Source organism: Passer domesticus, chromosome W, assembly GCF_036417665.1.
Source record: "Passer domesticus isolate bPasDom1 chromosome W, bPasDom1.hap1, whole genome shotgun sequence".
Taxonomy (NCBI): Eukaryota; Metazoa; Chordata; class Aves; order Passeriformes; family Passeridae; genus Passer; species Passer domesticus.
Window position 1 is genome coordinate 9014611 of NC_087511.1, and position 23060 is coordinate 9037670.

Consider the following 23060-nt stretch of genomic DNA (forward strand, 5'->3'; position numbering starts at 1 on the left):
ATATACACTCATGCTAGGTGGGAATGCCCAGGTACCTCTCCTAGGGCAGAGAGTTTTACACTGGATGATGTAATACTGTGGATCACGGAACACTTCCCACACTTTAGACACCTTCAAAGACATTACATTTGCCTCTTAAGTCAGCACTGTTGAGTCAATTATGGCACATCAGAAGGCATTAATACCTTCAGTCTTACATGAGAATGTTCAGGTACTTCCCTGGAGGGGAGTTTTCACAGCTGAACCACTTGTGTAAGGACATTTGTTACCAAAAATGGCAAGAAAGTAAACTCTCTATCACTATAATTTTAGTATTAGGGAGCAGGCATTATTTATTGCAATGCCAGATGCAAGGGGGATATAGCTCCACCTGTCTTGCATGCTGAGTACAGAAAATGCTCCTGTTTATATGCTAGATTTTACAAACATACTTAGATGTTTTCCTGTTGTGTTGTGCTTTTTGTTTTATTAGTAGGTTTATGGTTTGATTTGTAATTTGGTAGTTTTCTTTATGCTGTTTCCTTTTTGTCCCCGCCTTTTCCCAGTTATTTCGTCAGCTAGTTTCTAGTTTCTGTTTCTCCAAACTTTAGCAGTTTACTTAAACTGTTTTTCTTCCCATGGAATTTTATTGGTTCATACATTGTAATCCCCGCCTGGTTTTTTACTCCCAATTCTCCTGATTTGTTAAAGATTGTATCTTCCCCTGAGACCTGCCCACACATATAAGTTTTTGTTTGCCCCTTGATCGGGGTCCTGGGAGAGGAAAAGGGGAAGTTTACCATCAAATAAAGTTACCCTGGGACCCGGGTGCTTCCCTGTGTTTTATAATGTGCCAAAACAGCTGACACCTGGGATTCAAACGGAGCTCCAGGGGGAATCTGCCGCCCGCCCCCATCATCAGCTAGATGGGGAAAAGAGGAATGGCATTTTCCCAGAAGAAAGATACATATGAAAACTATTTCCCCAAAGTCATTAGCATATATTTCCTTCCATCAGCACATGCATTCTCTTGTCCCAGGGGGTCCCTTCAGTGGTCTCTGCTGGTCAGTGACCCCGAAGTTATACTTGACTGCTCAATGAACTTGGTGCTACTTTCCAAATTAGAAGAGAAATTGGCATAACTGGCATAGTTCATTAATTTGAGTCTTTAGATCAGTGAAGTGTAGTTTCTTATTCCTTTCCTTAGTTAATGTTTATCATAGTTTTGATTGTGTAGTTCAATAAGCTAATGATTTTGCAAAATTATTATTGTATTAAGCCACCAGGTGCAAGCATTTCTTCATCTGGCAACACATTGGTATGATAAAAAGCATTATCCCACCTCAAAGGATTTGCCTCTTATCAGCCTCTTCCCTTATCTTGTTCAACACCCATCTTATAGCCTCCAATGGTGGTGGTGGATGTTATGAATAGAAAGTTGTATTTTTTTTTTTTGAGTTTCAGAGTTAAAAACAAGTCAGACCAGTCAGACCTCTTTAGTTTCACTGCCAAAGAAAAGCTCCTCAATTACGCGTTAATGGCCGGTGATTAACCATTGTTCCCCTGATGCTGGCTGCTTGCCAAGAAGACACCAGGACAGACCCTCCAAGGTAAAGAGAATCGGAGTGACATCAGAGCCAGTATGCAGATGAGAAATGCATTGCGCCCCGAATTTTTACAGTTTTTTACAAGAAAAACCCCTAAAATCACGAGCCAACAAGTGACTTAAGTGACGTCTAAGGATGGGAGCGTAGTCCCGTACCTGCTTAGACCCTTTTTGCTTCTCACCCTAACCTGAAAAGATACTGATTAAAGAGACGCCCCGGGGTGTTAGACAAACAAGCCAGGAATCTGCTACTCTCCCGTGAGGACGGAATCCCCAGCTCTGTCTGCAGACCAGCGGATAAAGCTGCATCATCCTCCTTCTCCGTGCCACGCCTGGGAGCAGCGGCGGCGTGGCGCAACCCGTCGATTTCTCCCCACCTGAGCTGATTCTTCTTAATAAAGGCATTAAAAAGGAGAAAGATCTGCCCATTTATTTCAGTGGATGTGCACCCCCTCTGCCCCTGGGCGGTTACTTTGCACATCATCAGCAAAGCACTCTGATGCTTTTGCAAATGGTGGATTGTTTGAGTCATTAGGTATTAACATTCCCGTTTCTCACAAGCACTCAAGAGCCATGGAAAACATCCATATTTATTGTTTTAGCAGCATAAGGTTATACTATAAAAACGGCTTTTAATGCTAGAAACATCTTCTGAAAGATAGCCATCTTCACCTTTGTACTAATTTTTGTGGGATGCATGGTGATGACTATCTGACAATTGCTTAATATTTTATAGCATAAAGACAGAAGAAACCTTACATCTTGCTGTCTTAATTTATGTCCCTCTATTTTTCCATCTTTCCATATAATCTGAAAATGCATTTTTCAGGTAATATATAGGAAACAAATGGACTATTTCTTATCTGTAAAACTCAATGCTGACTGAAGTTCAAGACAAAATATCAAGCAAATATTGAATGTTCATAATTTAGAATAAGTACTTTCCTGTGACAACTAATAGAGAAAAAGGAAATTTTGCTCCTTGTTCATGCTAATATAGTATGTTTTTGCATGGGATGTTTTAAAAATTAATCAGAAATAGCTCAGGTTATATTTTTTCAAGAAAACACAGTTTGCATGTTATATTTGTAACAAACCTGTAAGTTGAACATTTATTTTTCCAAAGACCATTATATTTCAGTATTTCCAATAGACAACTTTACAGGAATTGCCACTTTATTTTATTTTAAATTACTTATACTAAGACAGTTGTTCTTCTTCCGTTGATTTTGATTATGAAAAAATTTCCCTCTCTGATTTCAAGGCATGCCACACTTACTGTTTTTTTCATCTGATTCAATCATACCTAGAAACATGAGGCAATAAAACTGGAGTAAACTTGACATAAAACCAGGAAGTGACTGAAGTGGTTTTGGTTTACCAGTCTGAGATTTCCTGGCCAATGCACCAATTAATGTTGTGGGTACAGGACTGGCCAAATCTCCATGTACCCTCTAGAATTATTGACTCATTGCCTGCTGTGAGATAGGATTAGGAGGAGGGCAAAGCAGTCTCAAAACTTTAAAACAGTATTCTCCTCGGTTGACTATATGGTGCTTTTATCCCCAATCGTCTTGTTCTGTTTATGCTGAATAATAAGTTTTGCAAGTTTAAGACTTGTTCCAGAGAGTGAAGGGGGGAGGAAGAAGTGTGCAGTTTGTTTTCAGACACTGCACTCACTCCTCCACATTCCTCTTCCTGGACTGTGTTGTCTGCGGATGGACAGACAGCGGGACAGAGCTCCCCTTTGTTTTAGTTAGTTTTAGCTAGCTGAGGCAAAGAAGTTCCCTGGACTGTGGTTTTTTTCCTTTTCTTTGGACCTGTTTAAACCTGTTCTGGACTGAACACCCAGAAGAGCATCGGCAGTTTGCACCTGTGGCAGCACCGAGCCAGGCCTGGGCCGCGGCATTTCAAGCACCAGAGGGACTGATAAGAGACTGAGTGAGCCAAGCTGCAACCTGGGGAGGGGACTTTTCTGAGTTTGTCATCTCTTTTGGAGCAGCAAGAGGTTTTATTGTTTAATATTGTTTTGTTTTTATTGTTTAATAAACAGGTTTTTTTCCACTTTTCTCCAAGGAGGTATTTTCTCCCAAACCGGTTGGGGAGAGGGGCCAATTGAATCTGCTTTTTTAGAGGAACTCCTTTAGGGGTTCTCTCCCAAATTTGCCCTGAACCAGGAGAAACACATTACGCTTTAGGGGTTCCACCCCTTACCCGCATATTGTCAGCTTACTACTAAAACTAATATATATTCTAACTCTACAAATATACATTATATATCCAATATACAGTTATACACAGACAATGGTAGTAACATTCAGCAAACAGTGATATTTACACATAGCTCTCACCCAACAATCACATCTCCCCGAGGTACACACTGTGTTCTTCCATCTTTTTGCATTATCCACCATGTGCAACCTGGTCCCTGAGCAAAAACAACTCCAAGAATGGGTTTGTCTTAAGGCAGAATTGATCCAAACTGTCTTCCTAACAAACCTCTGATATGCACCACTGGGACTTTGTCTCCATCTACTCTGTGCAAAGGCACAGATTGGGCAGGGCCCACTTGGTTAGTAGAGCCTCGGGTGTTAACTAACCAGGTGGCTTTTGCCAGATGCTGGTCCCAGTTTTTGAAAGATCCCCCACCTAATGCTTTCAAGGAGTTTCTTAACAGTCCACTGTACCTCTCCACTTTGCCTGCAACTGGTGCATGGTGGGGGATATGGTACACCCACTCTATGCCATGTTCCCCAGCCCAGGTGTTGATAAGGCTGTTCTTTAAATTAGTCCCATTGTCTGACTCAATCCGCTCAGAGGTACCATGTCTCCACAGGACTTGCTTTTCAAGGACTAGGATGGTGTTACGGGCCATAGCATGATGCACAGGCTAAGTTTCCAACCATCCTGTGGTGGTTTCTACCATTGTGAGCACGTACCACTTGCCTTGGCATGTCTGGGGCAGTGTGATGTAGTCAATCTGCCAGGCCTCCCCATACTTGTACTTGGACCACCGCCCACCATACCATAGGGGCTTCACTCGCTTTGGCTTGCTTGATGGCATCACATGTCTCGCAGTTATGGATAACCTGAGAAATACTGTCCATGGTCAAATCCACCCCTCGGTCTCGTGCCCACTTTTAAGTGGCATATCTCTCCAGAAGACCGTAGGCATCATGGGCCCATCGAGCTAGGAATAACTCTCCCTTGTGTTGCCAATCTAAGTCTATCTTTGACACCACTATCTTTGAAGCCTGGTCTACCTGCTCATTGTTTTGGTGCTCCTCATCGACTCTATTCCTGTGGACATGGGCATCTACATGGTAGACTTTCACAGGTAGCCTCCCTACCCTGGTAACAATGTCTTTCCAGTCATCAGCAGAGCAAATTGGTTTTCCTCTACACTGCCAGTTAGCCCCTTCCACCTCTCCAGCCATCCCCACAGAGCATTGGCTACCATCCATGAATCAGTGTAGAGGTAGAGCTTTGGCTGCTTCTCTCTTTCTGCAATGTCCAGGGCCAGTTGAACGGCTTTGAGTTCAGCAAGTTGGCTTGATCCACTGTCTCCTTCAGTAGCTTCTGCAACCTGTCATGTGGGGCTCCATATGGGTGCTTTCCACTTACATTTCATTCCCACAATGCAGCAAGAACCATCAGTAAAAAGAGCGTATAGTGTTTCTTCTGCTGGCAGTTGGTTATACGGTGGCACTTTTTCAGCACCTGTCACTTCTTGTTCATCTTCAACAGTGTCATGGTTTGACCCTGGCACAATGCCAGGGCCCCCATGAAAGGTCCAAAATGGTTACTGTGAGATGTGACCTAGAAACAGAACAAAACAGGCTCCCACTTGGGTGTCATGGTTTGACCCTGGCACAATGCCAGGGCCCCCATGAAAGGTCCAAAATGGTTACTGTGAGATGTGACCTAGAAACAGAACAAAGCAGGCTCCCACTTGGGTGTCATGGTTTGACCCTGGCACAATGCCAGGGCCCCCATGAAGGGTATATTTCCAAAAGGGTTGCTGTGAGATGTGACCCGGGAACAGAACAAAGCAGGCTCCCATTCGGGGATGGAGGGAAAAACACAACACTTTATTTATTACAAATCTAAAAAGGAACACATACCAAGCTAAGAATGAAAACCTTCCAGATACCTTCCTCCTCCCCCTCCCTTTTCTCCACAGATTCACCACCCCTCAAATTATCAACCCTCAAATCCATCAGGGAGAGAGGAGTCCCCCCTTGCCTCATGGGCCTCCCCCGGAAGCACAATTAAAACCTCCTGTGCTTCCGTGTCACCCATGGCCCCACGCAGAGAACATTGGCCCTCGTGACTTCTCCCCCGCCATGTCCAGTGCTCTCACCACTGGACACGGGCCAGAACTGCTTTTAGGGCTCCCCGTTTAAAGATGCTTCACCCACTTCCAGAAACAGCAGTCTCTCAACTTTGGGACACCAGTCCCCCCCAAATTTCACCCCCTGGGCCGAGGGGCCTCATGAACAGTCTCAACTTTGGGACACCAGTCCCCCCCACATTTCACCCCCTGGGGCCGAGGGGCCTCATGAGCAGAGATCTTCCTCTCCATGGAGACAGAGGGCATCTCACACCCTCCTCAGCTGTTTCTGTTCATGCCGCTGCTTCACTCTTGACTCCCTGGTGTTGCCTCCCCTTAAATACAGTCTCTGGGTCACAGGGAAAAAACACGGGTCTGTCCATGGCTATACAAGAAAGAGTCCAGCCCAAGGCCACTCCATCATCTCTTCCACTCAGGATTCTTCTCTCCTCTTCCAGCTTTCCTCACGCTTGCCCATTTCATCTCTCATCTCTCTCTCTCACCTCATCCTGATTCAGGAGGATTCAGTATTTGCAAGGTTTCTATTAGTCTAAAAAGGGGTTAAAATTTTCACTTCTGCCGGCCCAAGGACTCCCACAGCTGCCAGGCACCTCTCTCGACGCATCCCCCGCTTCTGGCCGGCTGAACTGCCAGCACAATCTCTGTCCCTCTCTCCGGGGGGGCTGCCCAGACATCCTAAGTCTCTTCCACCCCTGCATGTTCTCCTCCACCTCTGCACCTTCTGGGGCTCCCGGCCTCCTCCCTGTCATGGCCTCCCCCTCCCCCACCCAGACGCAGCTGGGCAGGGGAGAGGCCAGACTCTACTCACCAACGCCAGATTCCCAAAGAGGAAGTGCTCTGGGAATCTCCTGCTTTTAACCCCCGTGTGTTCTCAGAGGTGTATCCAGATCCTCAGTGGCCACATCACATGCCAATTTTCAATTTGGCCACTGATTGGCCCGACTTAAACCTTTCCAGAAACACATTTCTGGGCCAACCCACGACATTGGGGATCGAGGGAAAAACACAACACTTTATTAGTTACAATATCTAAAAAGGAACACACACAAAGCTAAGAATGAAAACCCTCCAAATACATTCCTCCTCCCCCCTCCCTTTTCTCCACAGAATGAAATAACAGCTTAGATTTCCACCCAGTCACCATCTCTCAGGTAATCAACTTCCAGTCCATCACCACCCCTCAAATAATCAACCCTCAAATCCATCAGGGAGAGAGGAGTTCCCCCTTGCACCATAGGCTTCCCCCGGAAACACAGTTGAAACCTCCTGTGCTTCCATGTCACTCATGGCCCCGCCCAGAGAACATCGGCCCTTGTGACTTCCTCCCCCCCATGTCCAGTGCTCTCACCACTACACATGGGCCAGGACTGCTTATAGGGTTCCTTGTTTAAGGATGTTCCACCCAGTTCCAAAAGCAGCAGTCTCTCAACTTTGGGACACCAGTCCCCCCCAAATTCCACCCCCTGGGGCTTCGTGGCCTCGTGAACAGAGATCTTCCTCTCCATGGAGACAGACGGCATCCCACACCCTCCTCAGCTGTCTCTGTTCCTGCCACTGCTTCACTCTTGACTCCAAGGTATTGCCTCCCCCTAAATGCAGTCTCCGGGTCACAGGAAAAAACACGGGTCTGTCCATGGCCATACAAGAAAGAGTCCAGCTCAAGGCCACTCCATCATCTCTTCCCACCTAGGATTCTTCTCACCTCTTCCAACTTTCCTCACACTTGCCCATTTCGTCAGTCCATCATCCCTCTCTCCTCATTCTAATTCAGGAGGATCAGTATTTGTAAGGTTTCCATTATTTTACCAAGGGGTTAAAATCTTCGCTTCTGTCTGCTGAGAACTCCCACAGCTGCCGGGCACCTTCTCTCGCCACATCCCCCGCTTCTGGCTGGCTCTGCTGCCAGTACAGTCTCTATCACTCTCTCCGGAGGGGCTGCCCAGACATCCCAGGTCTCTTCCACCCCTGCCTCTTGCAGGGTCTCCGGCCTCCCTCCCCACAGGGCGCATGGCTTCTCCCTCCCCCACCCAGACACAGCTGGGCTGGGGAGGTGGTCAGACTCCACTCACCGCCGCTGGATTCTAAAGAGAAAGTTCTCTTGGAATCTTCTGCTTTTAACCCCTGTGTGTTCTCAGAGGCGTATCCAAATCCCCAGTGGCCACACCAGGTGCCAATTTCAAATCTGGCCACTGATTGGTTTGACCACGACTTTTCCAGAAACTCGCTTCCTGGCCAAACCACGACAATCAGTGACACCGAAGTTTTCACCTTTCCGCCAGTTTGTAATTATTTCCAGAATCCCAGGGCGATTCAGTTTTCCAATATGGGCACGCTGTGTTATGAGAGCAATCCATTTGCTCCATGTAGCACTCGAGGAATGGTGGGTAGAGGGAACCTTTGCTTTGAACATCTACCCCAGTACTGGTAGTCAGGGTGCCAGGAGGAGTTGTGCTTCAGTGGCTCTTATTCTGAGGCAGCTTGGACTCCTTCATAGGCTGCTAATATTTCCTTCTCTGTTGGAGTATAGTTCGCTTCAGACCCTCTGTAGCTTCGACTCCAAAATCATAGTTGTCGGCCTTGAGTCTCCCCAGGCACCTTCTGCCAAAGGCTCCAGGAAAAACCATAGTTCCTGGCTGCAGAGTAGAGCACATTCTTCAAATCTGCTCCTGTCCTGACTGGGCCAAGGGCTACTGCATGAGTGATCTCCTGCTTAATCTGGACAAAGGATTGTTGCTGTTCAGGGCCCCAGTGGAAAGTGTTCTTCTTACGGGTGACCAGGTAGAGAGGGCTCGCGATCTGACTGTACTCAGGAAAATGCATTCTCCAAAATCCTATGGCGCCCAGGAAAGCTTGTGTTTCCTTCTTGTTGGTTGGTGGAGACATTGCTGTGATCTTGTTGATGACATCAGTGGGAATCTGATGCCGTCCATCTTACCACTTCACTCCCAGAAACTGCATCTCTTGAGCAGGTCCCTTGACTTTGCTCTTCTTGATGGCGAAGCCAGCTTCCAGCAGAATCTGGATAGTCATCTTTCCTTTCTCAAACAGTTCTGCTGCTGTCTTCCCCCATACAATGATGTCATCAATATATTGCACATGTTCTGGAGCTTCACCCTTTTCTAGTGTACTCTGGATCAGTCCATAGCAAATGGTAGGACTGTGCTTCCACCTGTGGGGCAGCCGGTTCCAAGTGTACTGCACACCTCTGCAGGTGAAGGCAAACTGAGGCCTGCATTCTGCTGCCAGAGGAATGGAGAAAAATGCATTGGCAATATCAATAGTGGCATACCACTTTGCTGCCTTGGATTCCAGCTCGTACTAGAGTCCCAGCATGTCTGGCACAGCAGCATTCAGTGTTGGAGTTGCTTCATTCAATGCACAGTAGTCCACAGTCAATCTCCATTCTCCTTCAGATTTATGCACAGGCCAAATGGGGCTGTTGAAGGGTGAGTGGGTCTTGCTGACCACCCCTTGGCTCTCCAGCTCACAGATCATTTTGTGGATGGGGATCACGGCATCTCGATTCATTCTGTACTGTCAGCGGTGCACTGTCAAGGTGGCAATCGGCACTTGTTGCTCCTCCACCTTCAGGAGTCCTACTGCAGATGGGTTTTCTGATAGTCCAGGCAAGGTGTTCAATTGCTTGACACCCTTTGTCCCTACAGCAGCTATGCCAAAAGCCCATCTGAGTCTCTTTGGGTCTTTGAAATACCCACTTGGGAGGAAGTCTATGCTTAAAATGCATGGGGCCTCTGGGCCAGTAACAATAGGGTGTTTCTTCCACTCATTTCCAGTCAGGCTTACCTCAGCTTCCACCAAAGTCAAATCCTGTGATTCCCCTGTCACACCAGCAATAGAAACAGATTCTGCCCCCTCATGTCTTGATGGAATTAATGGACATTGCGCACCAGCGTCGACAGAAGCTTTATATTCTTGTGGTTCAGATGTGCCAGGCCAAAGAATCCACGCAGTCCAAAAAACAGTTTTCCCTATCCTCTACCTGGCCAGAGGCAGGGCCCCTCTAAGCCTGGTTCTCCTTCTTTCTCTGGGCATATGTCTTGGGAGGTTCCTTCGAGGGGATCGAAAATATTGTCATCATCATCATATATGGCAGTTCAGTTACGGGCCACTGGAGCTGCTTTCCTTTTGGAACTTCCTCTCTGAGTCTTGCCTTCCTTCAATTCACGCACCCATTTTGCCAGAGCAGCAGTAGATTTTCCGTCCCATCTCATGTTTTCTCCAAAATCGCGTAGGAAAAACCACAGCTCAGCTCGTGGGGTGTACCTTCTCTCCCTAACTGGGGAACATCTGCGTTGGGTACCAGAACCTCTGATCTGTACTGCTGAGATTTGGAGAAAGTCTTCTTTAATCTCCTTCCTGAGTTTCTTGTGGTTCTCCTCCATATTGTCTTCTGATTTCTGCAGACAGGTTTCCACTGCTGCGATTCTGGCATGTGTTGGGCCATGTGCAGCATCTGCATATGCTTGGAGCTTCTTTGCCATATCAAGCACGGTCTCCTCGCTGTCATCCTGCTTCATTATGGCTAAAGCAGAAGCATATTCTTGTGGCCCAAGTCAAACAAGTTTTCGCCACATCATGGATGTACATGGTACCAAGACTGGATTTACAGTGTTTACATCACCTGAGAAGACAATCTCTGCCACTGACATTTCCCTCAAGTGCTGAATCCCTTGTTCTATGGTCTTCCATTGAGTTTGCTGCATATAGAGATTGTCTGCACACAGGTATCTTTGTGCTACACTTCCCAGGACCCATGCCCAGAGGCTGTGAGGGTTAGCCCTCCTCATCATTCCTTGGTTAATGACAGGATCATGTGACAGGGATCCCAAATGCCTCGCTTCACTACTGTCCAAAACTGTAGCCTCACCTGCAGCATCCCAGAGATGGACTAACCAACTAATTATAGATTCATCAGGTCTTCGAGTGTAATCCTTTCTTAGGCCACAAAGGTCCTTCAGGGAATAGGACTCAATAGTGGCTTCTGATCTTGTGTCAGTTGCTTTAACTTTCGCTTTTGTATCAGTAATTGGTGTTGAGGGTCCTTCCCCTGGATCATCATCACCGGTCACTGGCCGATTAGTTCTTCTTGTGTGCTTCTTTCCTGCTGCACCTGCCAGTGCCTTATGGTCACTGTCTGGTTTAGCTACAACCTGAGTAGCTGGGGTGTTGGCTGCAGCCTGAGTGACTGGAGTAGCTGCTGATTCATCTCCCTGCCCCCCTTCTTCTGTCTGCCGCCCTACAGTAGCTAGCAGTGTGCGATAAGCATAGGCCAGGGCCCAGCTTATTGCAATGAGCCTTTTCCCTTTAGAGTCATCATGACACTTCTCTTTCAGGTATTTCCCCACCGCAGCTGGGTTCTGTATTTGTTCACGTGGAAAATCCCAATCTACAGGGTCAGAAATTTCCTTCAGGGTTTGGCCCATATTTTCCCATTCACCAAACAACACAGGATTTTCCACACCTGGGTCTACTTCTGGGTCAGGTGTCTCATCAGCTCCTCTGGACATCTCAGCCCTCATTCTAGAGAAGCTGCAGACTGTATAGAGGAAGCTTACCAGATTAAATACCAGAAAGATGGTCTCTTTAACATTCAGGGGAAACTGAACATTCTCAGAAAGTGACATGTCGGATTCAAAGGAGAAGAAGGAAAGGAAAGGCTGGAAAGCCTCATTCCCTGCTCCTCCTCTAACCAACTGGGTGTAATTACTAATAAATTCCTAAAACATACTGCTAGAACTGAGATGCAGGGTAGGACGAAGAAACCATAAACCATACATATCGTAAACAGATGCCAGTATCTTCGTAAACATCCTAAAAATCATTATCACCAAGGCCAGCACAATAGCTATTCCAATCCGTGCCCCTTTACTGCAAAAACTATGTGATAGGGACAATAATCGTAGTGACCAGAAAGGTATTGAAACCTCAGAAAGGTCTAGAGACCAGAGTCACATAAAGGCCTCCACCCCAAGAGACATTACAAATTCAAGCAACAATGGCTACTGGCTGCTTTATCCTACTACACAGCAAGAACAACCAACCGGCAATCAATAAAGGCTTTTTTTCCACTTTCTTGAGCCACACATTGGGCGCTACTAACTCTATTTCTCTTGGTTCAGGGCAAATTTGGGAGATAACCCCCAAAGGGGCTCCGCTACAAAAGCAGATTCAGTTGGCCCCTCCCCCCCTAAACTGTTCGGGAGAAAATATCTCCTTGGAGGAAAAGTGGAAAGAAACCTGTTAATTAAACAATAGAACCCAAACAATATTAAACAATAAAACCTCTTGCTGCTCCAAAAAGAGATGACAAACTCCAAACAGTCCCCTCTCTGGGCTGCAGCTTGGCTCACTCAGTCTCTGATCAGTCCCTCCAGCGCTGGAAATGCCAGGTGGGCCACAGGTGGAGCTGCTGGTGCTCTTCTGGGTGTTCAGTCCAGAGCAGGCTTGAAGAGGTCCAAGAAAAAGAAGAAACATAGTCCAGGGAACTTTTTTGCCTCAGCTAGCTAAAAGTAACTAAAAGCAAGAAAAAAAAAAAAAAAGAGCTCTGTCCTGGTGTCTGTCCATCCACAGACAACACAGTCCAGGAGCAGGAATGTGGAGGAGTAAGTGCAGTCTGAAAACAAACTGCGTGCTTCTTCCCTCCCCCCTTCACTCTCTGGAAGAGAGTCTTAAAGGTGTAAAACTTATTATTCAGTATAAACAGAACAAGACGATTGGGGATAAAAGCATCATATAGTCAACCCAGGACACCTTCTGTTGAGCTGTAGGGACAAAGGTATGTGCTATGTCCTCTAGGTGGCAGCAGGAGTAGCAAGACTCACTGGCTGGTTTAGATTCAACATCGGAAAGAAGTTCCTTACTGTGAGGGTGATGAGGCACTGGCACAGGTTGCCCAGAGAAGCTGTGGCTGCCCCAACCCTGGAAATATTCAAGGCCAGGTTGGAAGGGGCCCTGAGCAACCTGGTAGAGTGGGTGGTGTCCCTGCCCATGGTGGGAAATTTGGAAGTAGATGATCCTTAAGGTCCCTTCCACATCAAACACTTCTATCATTCTATTCTATATTTTAAGGAAAATTTTCCATGCCTTTTTTTTTGTTACTCAAATACTACAACTTCCTCAAGCCCTGCATTAGCAGAGATTTTTTTTCCCCAAATCTTCCTCTTCTTCTAATGAATCTTTCATAACCTCTTTTTTTCCCTATGTATTTGAACATTCTTCTTTGGGGACATTGGGACAGAAAACAACAATGGAAAAAGATATATTTCTATCAGCTACAGTCATCATAATACATTTCTTTTTCAGCTTCATAATTTCTTAATCTCCAAAGTAGATGTGGTGAGTTGAGAAAATGTGAAAAAAGGCTTGTGGGTCAAGATAAAGACAGGGACATCACTCACCAGTTACTGTCATGGGCAAAATAGACTTGACTTTGGTAAAAAATTATTTTCCCCATCAAATAGGATAATGAGAAATAGAAACTAAATCTTAAAAACACCTTCCCCCCCACCCCTCCCTTCTTCCCAGGCTCAATTTCAGTCCCAGTTTCTCTACCTCCCCCCCCCCCCCCCCCCCCCCGAGTGGCACAGGGAGATGGGAAATAGGGCTTATGGCCAGTTCATTACAGATTGTCTCTGCTGCACCTTCCTCCCACAAGATAGTCCTCCATGAACTTCTCCAATGTGAGTAGTTTCCATGGGCTGCAATTCTTTATAAAATGCTGCAGCATGGGTCCTTTCCACAAGGTGTAGTCCTTCAGGAACAGGCTGCTGTAGTATGTGGCCCCTGTGGAATCACAAGTCCTACCAGCAAGACTGCTCCAGAGTGGGCTCCTCTCCATGTATTTACAGGTCCTGCTGGTACCCTGCTTCAGTGTGGGCTACCCATTGGGTCACAGCCTCCTTGATGTGCATCCATCAGCTCCAGCATTGGGTCCTCCTGTAGCATGGCATCTTATCCCCCATAAAAAGCTTGTTTGTTAAAGTCAGATAAACGGGACAAGTTCTCTTCTAGTGAGTTATTTTGGCACCATGGATTTAATACCAGTCTGGCATCTTCCAACTGCCAATAAACATCTTATTTTTGAAGTAAGAACTGACAAGATAAGATGAATCAGCCTGTCCTGATTTAAAAGAAAGGTGTCTGCCAAGGAAGGTGGGAACCTTCCTGGAATGAAAAATATTACTCCCTTCCCTCCAAATTACTATAACTTTGAAATTACAGGGCTTTCAGGCAAAGATATGGGCAAAGGAATAACAGTCCTTTACTTAAATAAATATATATGTATATAAAGACAGACAAACAATAACAGCAATAACAAAAAACCCCAAACAACCAAATTATAGCCTTTTCATGCCTGTCAAGCAATTTCCTTTTTGGTGTAGTAGCAATCACAACCAGTAGGGGGCACTGTTGGCTAGTGTAGTGGCAGAGATGGTGCAGTGATTCCCCTGTGGCTCCAGAGGGGTGCTGTTGGCTCCCAGCATAGCAGAGGGGCTGTGATGGTTCCCCTGAGGCTTCAGGGGCACTCTGATGCAGGCTCGTAAAATCTCCCAAGGTGTTATTTGGAGCATGGGCAAGGGGGAAGGTGGAAGGTGAGGTGGCTCATGTTTACAAAATTCACATGCAGCAGAGGCAGCAGCTGGTCTCTGTAACACTCCAGATGGCAAGCTAAACCATAGCAGCAAGCAGGAACAGTGTATATGGGCACAACCAGGGTGTTATAGGCAACAACCAGATTAGGCCAAATCAATCATTTGAGAAAGATTAAAATAAAAAGGAAATAGATTTTATTTCACAGATCAAAATACAATCTCTGCCAGCCACAATCAAAGGATCAGCTTCGAGCCCGGGACTCCACACTGGATGAACACAGTTCTGACCCCCTCTCGCATCACACCTGTGGAGTTCACAAAGTCCGTCTGGTGAGCCGAGGTTATATACTGTTTTTCTTGCCCGGAGGTAGGTTTTCTTTGTTTCCTTCTCTGAATATTGATGCGGTCCTCACCCCCTGTCTGGTGGTAGAAGAATTCTATCTTTGAGTAGACAGAACAGTGTCTGGGGAATGGGGAAGGATTCGAATATTCATGTAGTCCTCTGTCCTCTGTAGGGTGTTGGAGGAATCCCGTCTCCTGCTCGGACAAAGCTGCCTTGGGACAAACAATACTGGGTCCAGGAACTGATACATGTAAAGTTGGAGTTACGGGAACCGAGCATTCACATGCTAGTCCAGAGCTGTCCTCGGTTATCTACGGTCGTTATTGGCCGATGATGGCTTGGGTGCTCCCGACTCGCTCAGAATTTCCATAGGAGCTGCTCCCTTCACTTGCTAATTTGGAGTCTTATTCAGTGAACGCCTGTGTGTGATACAATCTAGTGAGGTAACCAATTTCCCAATCCTTGTGTAATATTTCTAAAAACCTGGGTGTTTTCTGTAACATTCTAAAGTGTGATTCAATATATAGTTCCCTAAGTACGAATATATTTATAATATTTATATGAGCACAAATTTAATACATTTATTACAAGGGCAGCTTGCTACAGCATAGCAATATCCCCAGAGCAGCCAAACGCCCTCTGTAATACAAACGACAGTTCTTGAGAGGAAAAAAAGGGCTGACAACAAGCCCCCCACTGCCCAGATGGGAGTCCTGGAGTCAGGGCCCAAATACCTCTCTTGGTATTTACACCACCATTCCTGAAACACTCCCTTCCTCCCAGGCATAACTCCAAAATTGTTTCCCCTGGCCAAACCATTACTGTGGTATGTGAGAGTGCTTGGCCATGTCTTTTGTTTCTTAATACATGTCTGTTTGCATTTTCCATGACAACAAATGAGAAGAAACTTCCTTGAAGAAACCAACCAACCAACATTATCCACTTTGAATTTTTTTTAATATACCAACACAATACATCAAGCTTGGACTTCTAAAATATATATATATACATGTGTTGGCCTAATTATGTACATATATACATGCAGATATGGATACAGGCACAGTGTCATGAACCGTTCACCTCAAAATAGGGTCCTCTTGAGGTATACATTGTGTTTCTCCATTTCTGAAGCACCCACCAAATGCAATCTGGTCCCTGAGCAAAGACTGATGGGTTTGTCTTAGCTCGAGGCAGAATTAATCCAAACATTGTTTCCTAACATACCTCTCAACTGCACTACCAGAACCTTATCTCTCTTTGTCAAACAAAGGGGTTCAGACTGGGCAGGGCCAGCTCAGTTAGTGAACCTCTGTCCTGGGGTGACTTTATGATGCTTGTATCCCCAGTCGTCTGCTCTGTTTATGCTGGATATTAAGTGCTGCACCTTTAAGACTGGTTCTGGGAGCAAAGGGGGAGAGAAGAAGCTTGGAGTTTGTTATCAGAAATTACACTTGCTCCCCCGCATACCTTCACGCAGAAAGTGTTGTCTATACAATGGACAGTGAGAGAGAGCTCTCCTTTGCTTTTAGTTCGTTTTTTAGCTACCTGAGGCAGAGAAGTTCTCCGAACTGTGGTATTTCTTTTTCTTGGAACTGTTCAAACCTGCTCTAGACGGAAAACCGAGAAAAACACTGGGAGCTCACACCTGTGGCCCACCAGGACCCGGGATGCTGCATTCCAGTGCTGGAGGGACTGATAAAAGATTGAGTGAGCCGAGCAACATCCCACAAAAAGAACTTGCCATCTCTTCAGAACAGTGAGAGGTTCAATTGTTTAATATTATTCTTTTTTAAAATGCTTGTGAATACTTTGCTTGTTAAATAAACAGGTTTTTTCCCTTTTCTCCAAGGAAATCTTTTCCCAAACCAGCTGGGGGAGGGGCTGTTTGAATTTGCTTTCTAGAGGGACCCCATTTGGAGGTTTCCTCCCAAATTTGTCATAAACCAGGACAAATACATTTTTTTGGTGCCCAGCGCGTGGCTCAAGAAAGTGGAAAAAACCTGTACTGATTGCATTTTGGTTGTACTTACTCTGTATTGGGATAAAGCAGTCAGTAGCCATGTTGCTTGAATTAATAATTTCTCTCTGGGTGGAGGCCTTCATGTGTCTCTGGTCCCTAGGCTTTTTTGAGGTTTTAATACCTTTCTGGTCCCTAGGATTATTTTCCTATCCAGAGATAGCTCCAGTATTGTCCCTAACATGTAGTTTTTACAGTAGAGGGGCATGGATTAGAATAGCTATTGTGCTGGGCTCAGTAATAATAATTTATAGGGAGTTTACAAAGGTACTAGGGATTGTTCAAGATATGAATAGTTTATGGTTTCTTCGTCTTACCCTGCGTCCTAGTTCTGGTAGCATGTTTTGGGAGTTTATTAATTATTTGTTGTGGTTTAGGGCAAACTTGGGAGAAAACCTCCAAAAGGGGCCCCTCCAGAAAGACAAACCCGGCGTCCCCTCCCCCCACCTGGTTCAAGAAAAAATTTCCTCGTAGAGAAGTAGAAAGAACCTGTTTATTTAACAGGCCAAGCACTCCCCAGCACACAAAATGAACAATACTGGATGACAAAACTCATTCGCTGCTCTGAAGAGATGACAAATTCAGAAAGTCTCTCTGGTGGCTGGTCACTCTGTTATCAGTTCCTCCGGTGCTAGGAAAGACTGCAGAGTAGGCCTCAGCAGGATACAAAGCGTGTGCTCTCAGTGTTTCCTTGGGTCCCGGTCTGGAGCAGGTTCGAATGGTTCCAAGAAAAGGGAAAGAAAAACAGTTCAGGGAAAGCTCAGACTGCCTCAGCTAGCTAAACTAACTAACTAACTAAAAAGCAAAAGGAGCACGGTGTTCTGCCCTGTCTGTGCCCAGACAAAAACAGTGTTCCAGCAGACTGTGGAGGAGTGAGTCTAGTTTTTGATAACAAAACCCTGCTTTTTCTTCTCCCCACCTTCGCTCTCAGCCAGTCTTGAAGGCACAGCATATAATATCCAGCATAAACAGAACACCCGATTGGGGATACAAGCATCATAGCATCACCCTAGGAGATAATTGCACCTAGTTTGTCAGAGGAAGAGCAGGGGATGAGGCTTTTCAGCCTTTCCTTTCCTTCTCCTTTGAATCTGTTATGTCACTTTTGAAGAATGTTCAGTTTCCCCTGAATGTTAAAGAGACCACCTTCCTGGTCTTTAATCTGGTAGGCTTCCTCTATATGGTTTGCAGCTTTTCTAGAGTGAGGGCTGGTATGTTCAGAGCAGCTGAGACCTCTGACCCAGGAGTAGACCCAGGCATGGAAAATCCTGAGTGGTGTGGAGAATGGGAGGATATGGGCCAAATCCTGAAGGGATTTACTGACCCTATAGCCTGGGACTTTCCACATGAACTGAAATAAATGGGCAGGAGATCTTTCTCCTTTTTTAATGCCTTTATTAAGAAGAATCAGCTCAGGTGGGGAGAAATCGACGGGTTGCGCCCACACCGCCGTTGCTCCCAGGCGTGGCACGAAGAAGGAGGATGATGCAGCTTTGTCCACTGGTCTGCAGACAGAGCTGGGGACTCTGTCCTCACGGGAGAGTCGCAGAGTCCTCGCTTGTTTGTTTAAAAACCCGGGGTGTCTCTTTAATCAGTATCTTTTCAGGTTAGGGAGAGAAACAAAAAGGTCCAAGCAGGTACGGGACTACGCTCCCATCCTTAGATGTCACTTAAGTCACTTGTTGGCTCGTGATTTTAGGGGTTTTTCTTGTAAAAACTGTAAAACTGTAAAAACCCAGGGTGCAATGCATTTCTCATTTGCATGCTGGCTCTGGTGTCACTCCTTGGAAAGTCTGTCCTGATGTCTTCTTGGCAAACGGCCAGCATCAGGGGAACAATAGTTAATCACCAGCCATTAATGGGTAATTAAAAACTTTTTCTTTGGCAGCGAAACCAAAGGAGTCTGACCGGTCAGACTTGTTTTTTTTTTTAACTCTGAAACTTAAAAAAAAATACAAATTTCTATTCATAACATGAACAAATACAGAACCCAGCTAAGGTGGGGAAATACCTGAAAGAGAAGTGCCATGATGGGTCTAAAGAGAAAAGGCTCATTGCAATAAGCTGGGCCCTGGCCTATGCTTATCGCACACTGCTAGATACTGTAGGGCGGCAGACAGAAGAAGAGGGGCAGGGAGATGAATCAGCAGCTACCCCAGTCACTCAGGCTGCAGCCAACACCCCAGCTACTCAGGTTGTAGCTAAACCAGACAGTGAGCCTAAGCCAGCAGCTAAACCAGTGACCCTAAGCCACTGGCAGTTGCTACTGCGGGAAAGAAGCACACAAACAAAACCGATTGACCAGCGGATGATAATGATCTGGGAGAAGGACCCTCAAAGCTGGTTTCTGGCACAAAATCACAAGTCAAAGCAACTGACACAAAATCATAAGTGTCTACTGAGTCCTTTTCCCTGAAGGACCTTCATGGCCTTAGAAAGGATTATGCTCAATGACCTGGTGAATCTATAATTAGTTGGTTAGTCCGTGTGGAGATTTTAGGATTTTCTTTGCAACAAGTGTAGCATTTTATGCAGAAAAACTGCAGTATGGTGATTTATCTTTAACTGTGGTAAAATGAATTAAAGGAATGCCAGGAATTCCCCTCTCACAGCAACTTAAGCCCTGACTGTTGTGAATTTGAGATACAAGGGGGGTTTGTGTTTGTGGGCATATCAGAGTTTTTGGCTGCAACAGGCACAGCCTTTTGCAAGGCAGCAAAGTGAGTGCCAGTAGAAACAATACTTTAATTAGTTTGTGTGGGAAGAGAATTGGAAAAGACTGAGATTTTGTAAAACAGGTTTTAGGTGGAGAAGACCAAGACAGGCATTTTGTCATTTGTGTTATTCTAAGAAAATGAATACTACTCAGAGAGCTATAATGATTTTAGTAGCAACCAGTCACAAGAAGGAACGAAGTAACAGGGTGTTTGAATTATTAGAAAAGAGAGTTTCAAGTAATTTAAGAAACCCAGCAGAAATAATTAAAGCTGAGTCTGCTCAGCTTATTTTACACCCCAGGACTTTGAATTAAGGCAAAGAGGATGGGGTAGAAAAATGAGAACTAATAAAATAGAGTTTTTAGTAGACACAGGGCAACATACTCAGTGTTAAATAAAGCCTTGATGCCTATAACAGATGATTATGTTATGATAAGGGGGCAACTGGCCAATCTGAGAAAGCATACTTTGCAAACCATCAAAATATTAATAGGTTTTTGTATATGCCCAACTCTCCAAAGGCCCTGTTGGGTAGGGACTTGTTGGAGCACCTGGAAGCAAAGATCACATTTAAAGGTGGGGAGATTGTTTTGGAGGTAAAGGATCAAGAATATGTAGACATAGTAGGCTTAATTGTAACAATTAGTGCAACTGAAATTGAAAATAAGGATGAAATTAACAAGAAAATAATGGATCCGGTGTTTCCTGGGGTATGGGCCTCTAACATATAAGGGAGGGCAGAGAATGCACCTCCTGTGCAAGTTAAGGAAAACAACCAACTAGGGTCAGGCAGTAAAAGCCTGATCTTCACCTGGTGGTGGCAAACCCATACACCTTGCTAACATGTTTAACACCTGAGCTAACTTGGTTTACTGTTTTAGATCTGAAAGATGCCTTCTTTTGCCTCCCTATCCACTAAGCCAACCAGAAAATTTTTGCATTCAAATGAGAAAGCCCTAAAAGCGGGCGCAAAACCCAGCTCAAATGAACTGTCTTGCCTCTAGGCTTCTAAAATTCCCCCACTCTGTTTGGGGAACATCTTGCAAAAGATCTAAAGTTTTAGGAAGCTCCACAAGAAGGAAGGTTATTGCAGTACATGGATGATCTTCTAGTAGCCACTTGTATGAGGGAAGCATGTGCAGCCTTTTGAATTTCTTAGGGCTCCAATGATACAGAGTATCAAAGAAAAAGGCACAGGGAGTGAAACAGAAAGTAATCTACCCAGGGTACGAGGTCAGTGCTGGGCAACAGACTTTAGGGCAGGCTCGCAAGGAAGCCATATGCCAAACCCCGAAACCCCAGACAATAAAGGAACTCCGAATCTTCTTAAGCATGACAGGGTGGTGCTGGCTGTGGGTTTATAATTACAGACTGCTCGTCAAACCCCTCTATGCTCTTATTGCCAATAGAAATAAAGATCTCCAGTGGACAAAGAAAGTCACACAGGCCTTTCACCAGCTAAAGAGTGCCCTCATGTCAGCTCCAGCTTTAAGACTTCCACATTGGAAATCAAGAAGAAGCAGTACACCATGATTGCCTGGAGACCATTGAAGCTACTTACTCCAGCCGCCCAGACATAAAGGACACTCCTTTGGATGATGCAGAGACCTGGTTCACTGATGGGAGTAGCTACGTTTCCAATGGAAAGTGACATACTGGATATGCAGTCACTACCTGCAGAGAGGTAACAGAATCCAGACCTCTACCAACAAGCACTTCTGCACAGAGGGCCGAGATAATTGGTCTGACCTGTGCCTTAGAAATGGCAAAAGGAAAGAGAATAAACATCTGTACAGACTCGAGGTATGCATTCAGAGTTGTGCAGGCACATGGAGCCATCTGGAAAGAGAGGGGACTGCTGACCTCACAAGGAAAGAACATCAAACATGCCCAAGAGATAATCCGGCTTCTGGAAGCAGTTCAGCTGCCTGAAAAGAGAGAAATTATGCTTATTAAGGCACACCAGAGAGTGAGCTCAGAATTGGAAGAAGGAAATGAACTGGCGGATAGAGAGGCAAAGGAAGCAGCAAAAGGTGAGGTAACTATTGAAGAAGCTCAAATTCCAGGTGGACAAATTTCCCTTGAAGGTAAACCAGAATATAATAAGAAAGATAGAAAACTAATCAAAGATCAAAAAGGGACATACAACCAAGAGGGGTGGGCTACCATTGAAGGGAAGCTGGTAATCCCTTCCCATTTGTTGTGGTCACTAGTAAGGGAGGAGCACCAGAAAACACACAGGGGAATAGATGCCCTGAACATTTATTTGATTGAAAGAATCATTGCCAGGAATTTATATGCCACTATTACTCAAGTGACCCAACAGTATGATCTTTGCCTCCAGACTAACCCCAAAAACACCCCCAGACCAAAACGTAGATTGGGAGGGGCCATGGACTGGGACAGTAGTGGCAAATTGACTTTTCAGAACTCCCAAGGAAAGGGGATTATCAGTATTTATTAGTATTGACAGATACATTTTCAGGGTGGCCAGAAGCTTTCCCCACCAGAACTGTCAAGGCTCGAGAGGTGTCCAGGGTATTATTACAAGAAATAATACCACATTTCGGAGTTCCAGCCACAGTATTCTCGGATAGAGGATCACATTTCATTTCCAGAGTAGTGCAACAGATTAGTAGCCACCTGGGCATAGATTGGGAACATCATACTCCATACCACCCCCAATCAGAGAGGCTAAGTGGAGAAAATGAATCATTTGATTAAGCAGCAGATTGTAAGACTGTGGCAGGAAGTTAATCTACCCTGGCTCCAAACTCTTCCACTGGCACTGTTACAAATCTGAACTAAACCTAGAGCCAAAGAAAATCTGAGTCCCTTTGAAATGCTTTATGAAAGACCATATGGAATACAAAAGTGAATGTCCACCCACATTGGGGAGATAACATTGGCCACCTACATGGTGGCTTTAAGTAAACAGCTCAGAGAAATGGAGACACATGTGGCTGTAACTCAGAGCAGGGAACTAGATGGATCAGTATATAACATATGCCTGGGGATTATGTATATGTTAAGTCTCTTACAGAAAAGACTTTGGAAGCACAGTGGGAAGGACTATTCCAGGTACTTCTCACCACTTTCACTGCAATCAAGATCAAGGAGCAGAATGCCTGGATCCACCACTCTCGAGTGAAGAAGGCCCCAAAAGCCCCTAAGAAAGTGACACCAGGAGACAAGGAACTGAGACTAAAACTTACTCAGGCAAAATGAGCATATTGCGGCCGGGGGTAGCTTGTAATTTCATTTACAGAATTGTTTTGTGTATAATTATAGTCTTAAAATTAAAGAGTACCTCTATCCAAACCTCTGCTGAATGGCCTTGGTCCCAGGCTTTTAATCAGTATACTGGACCGATGGGAGAACCTTCTGAGATAAAAGATTTAAACCTATCCACTGTAGTAATCCACGGGAATC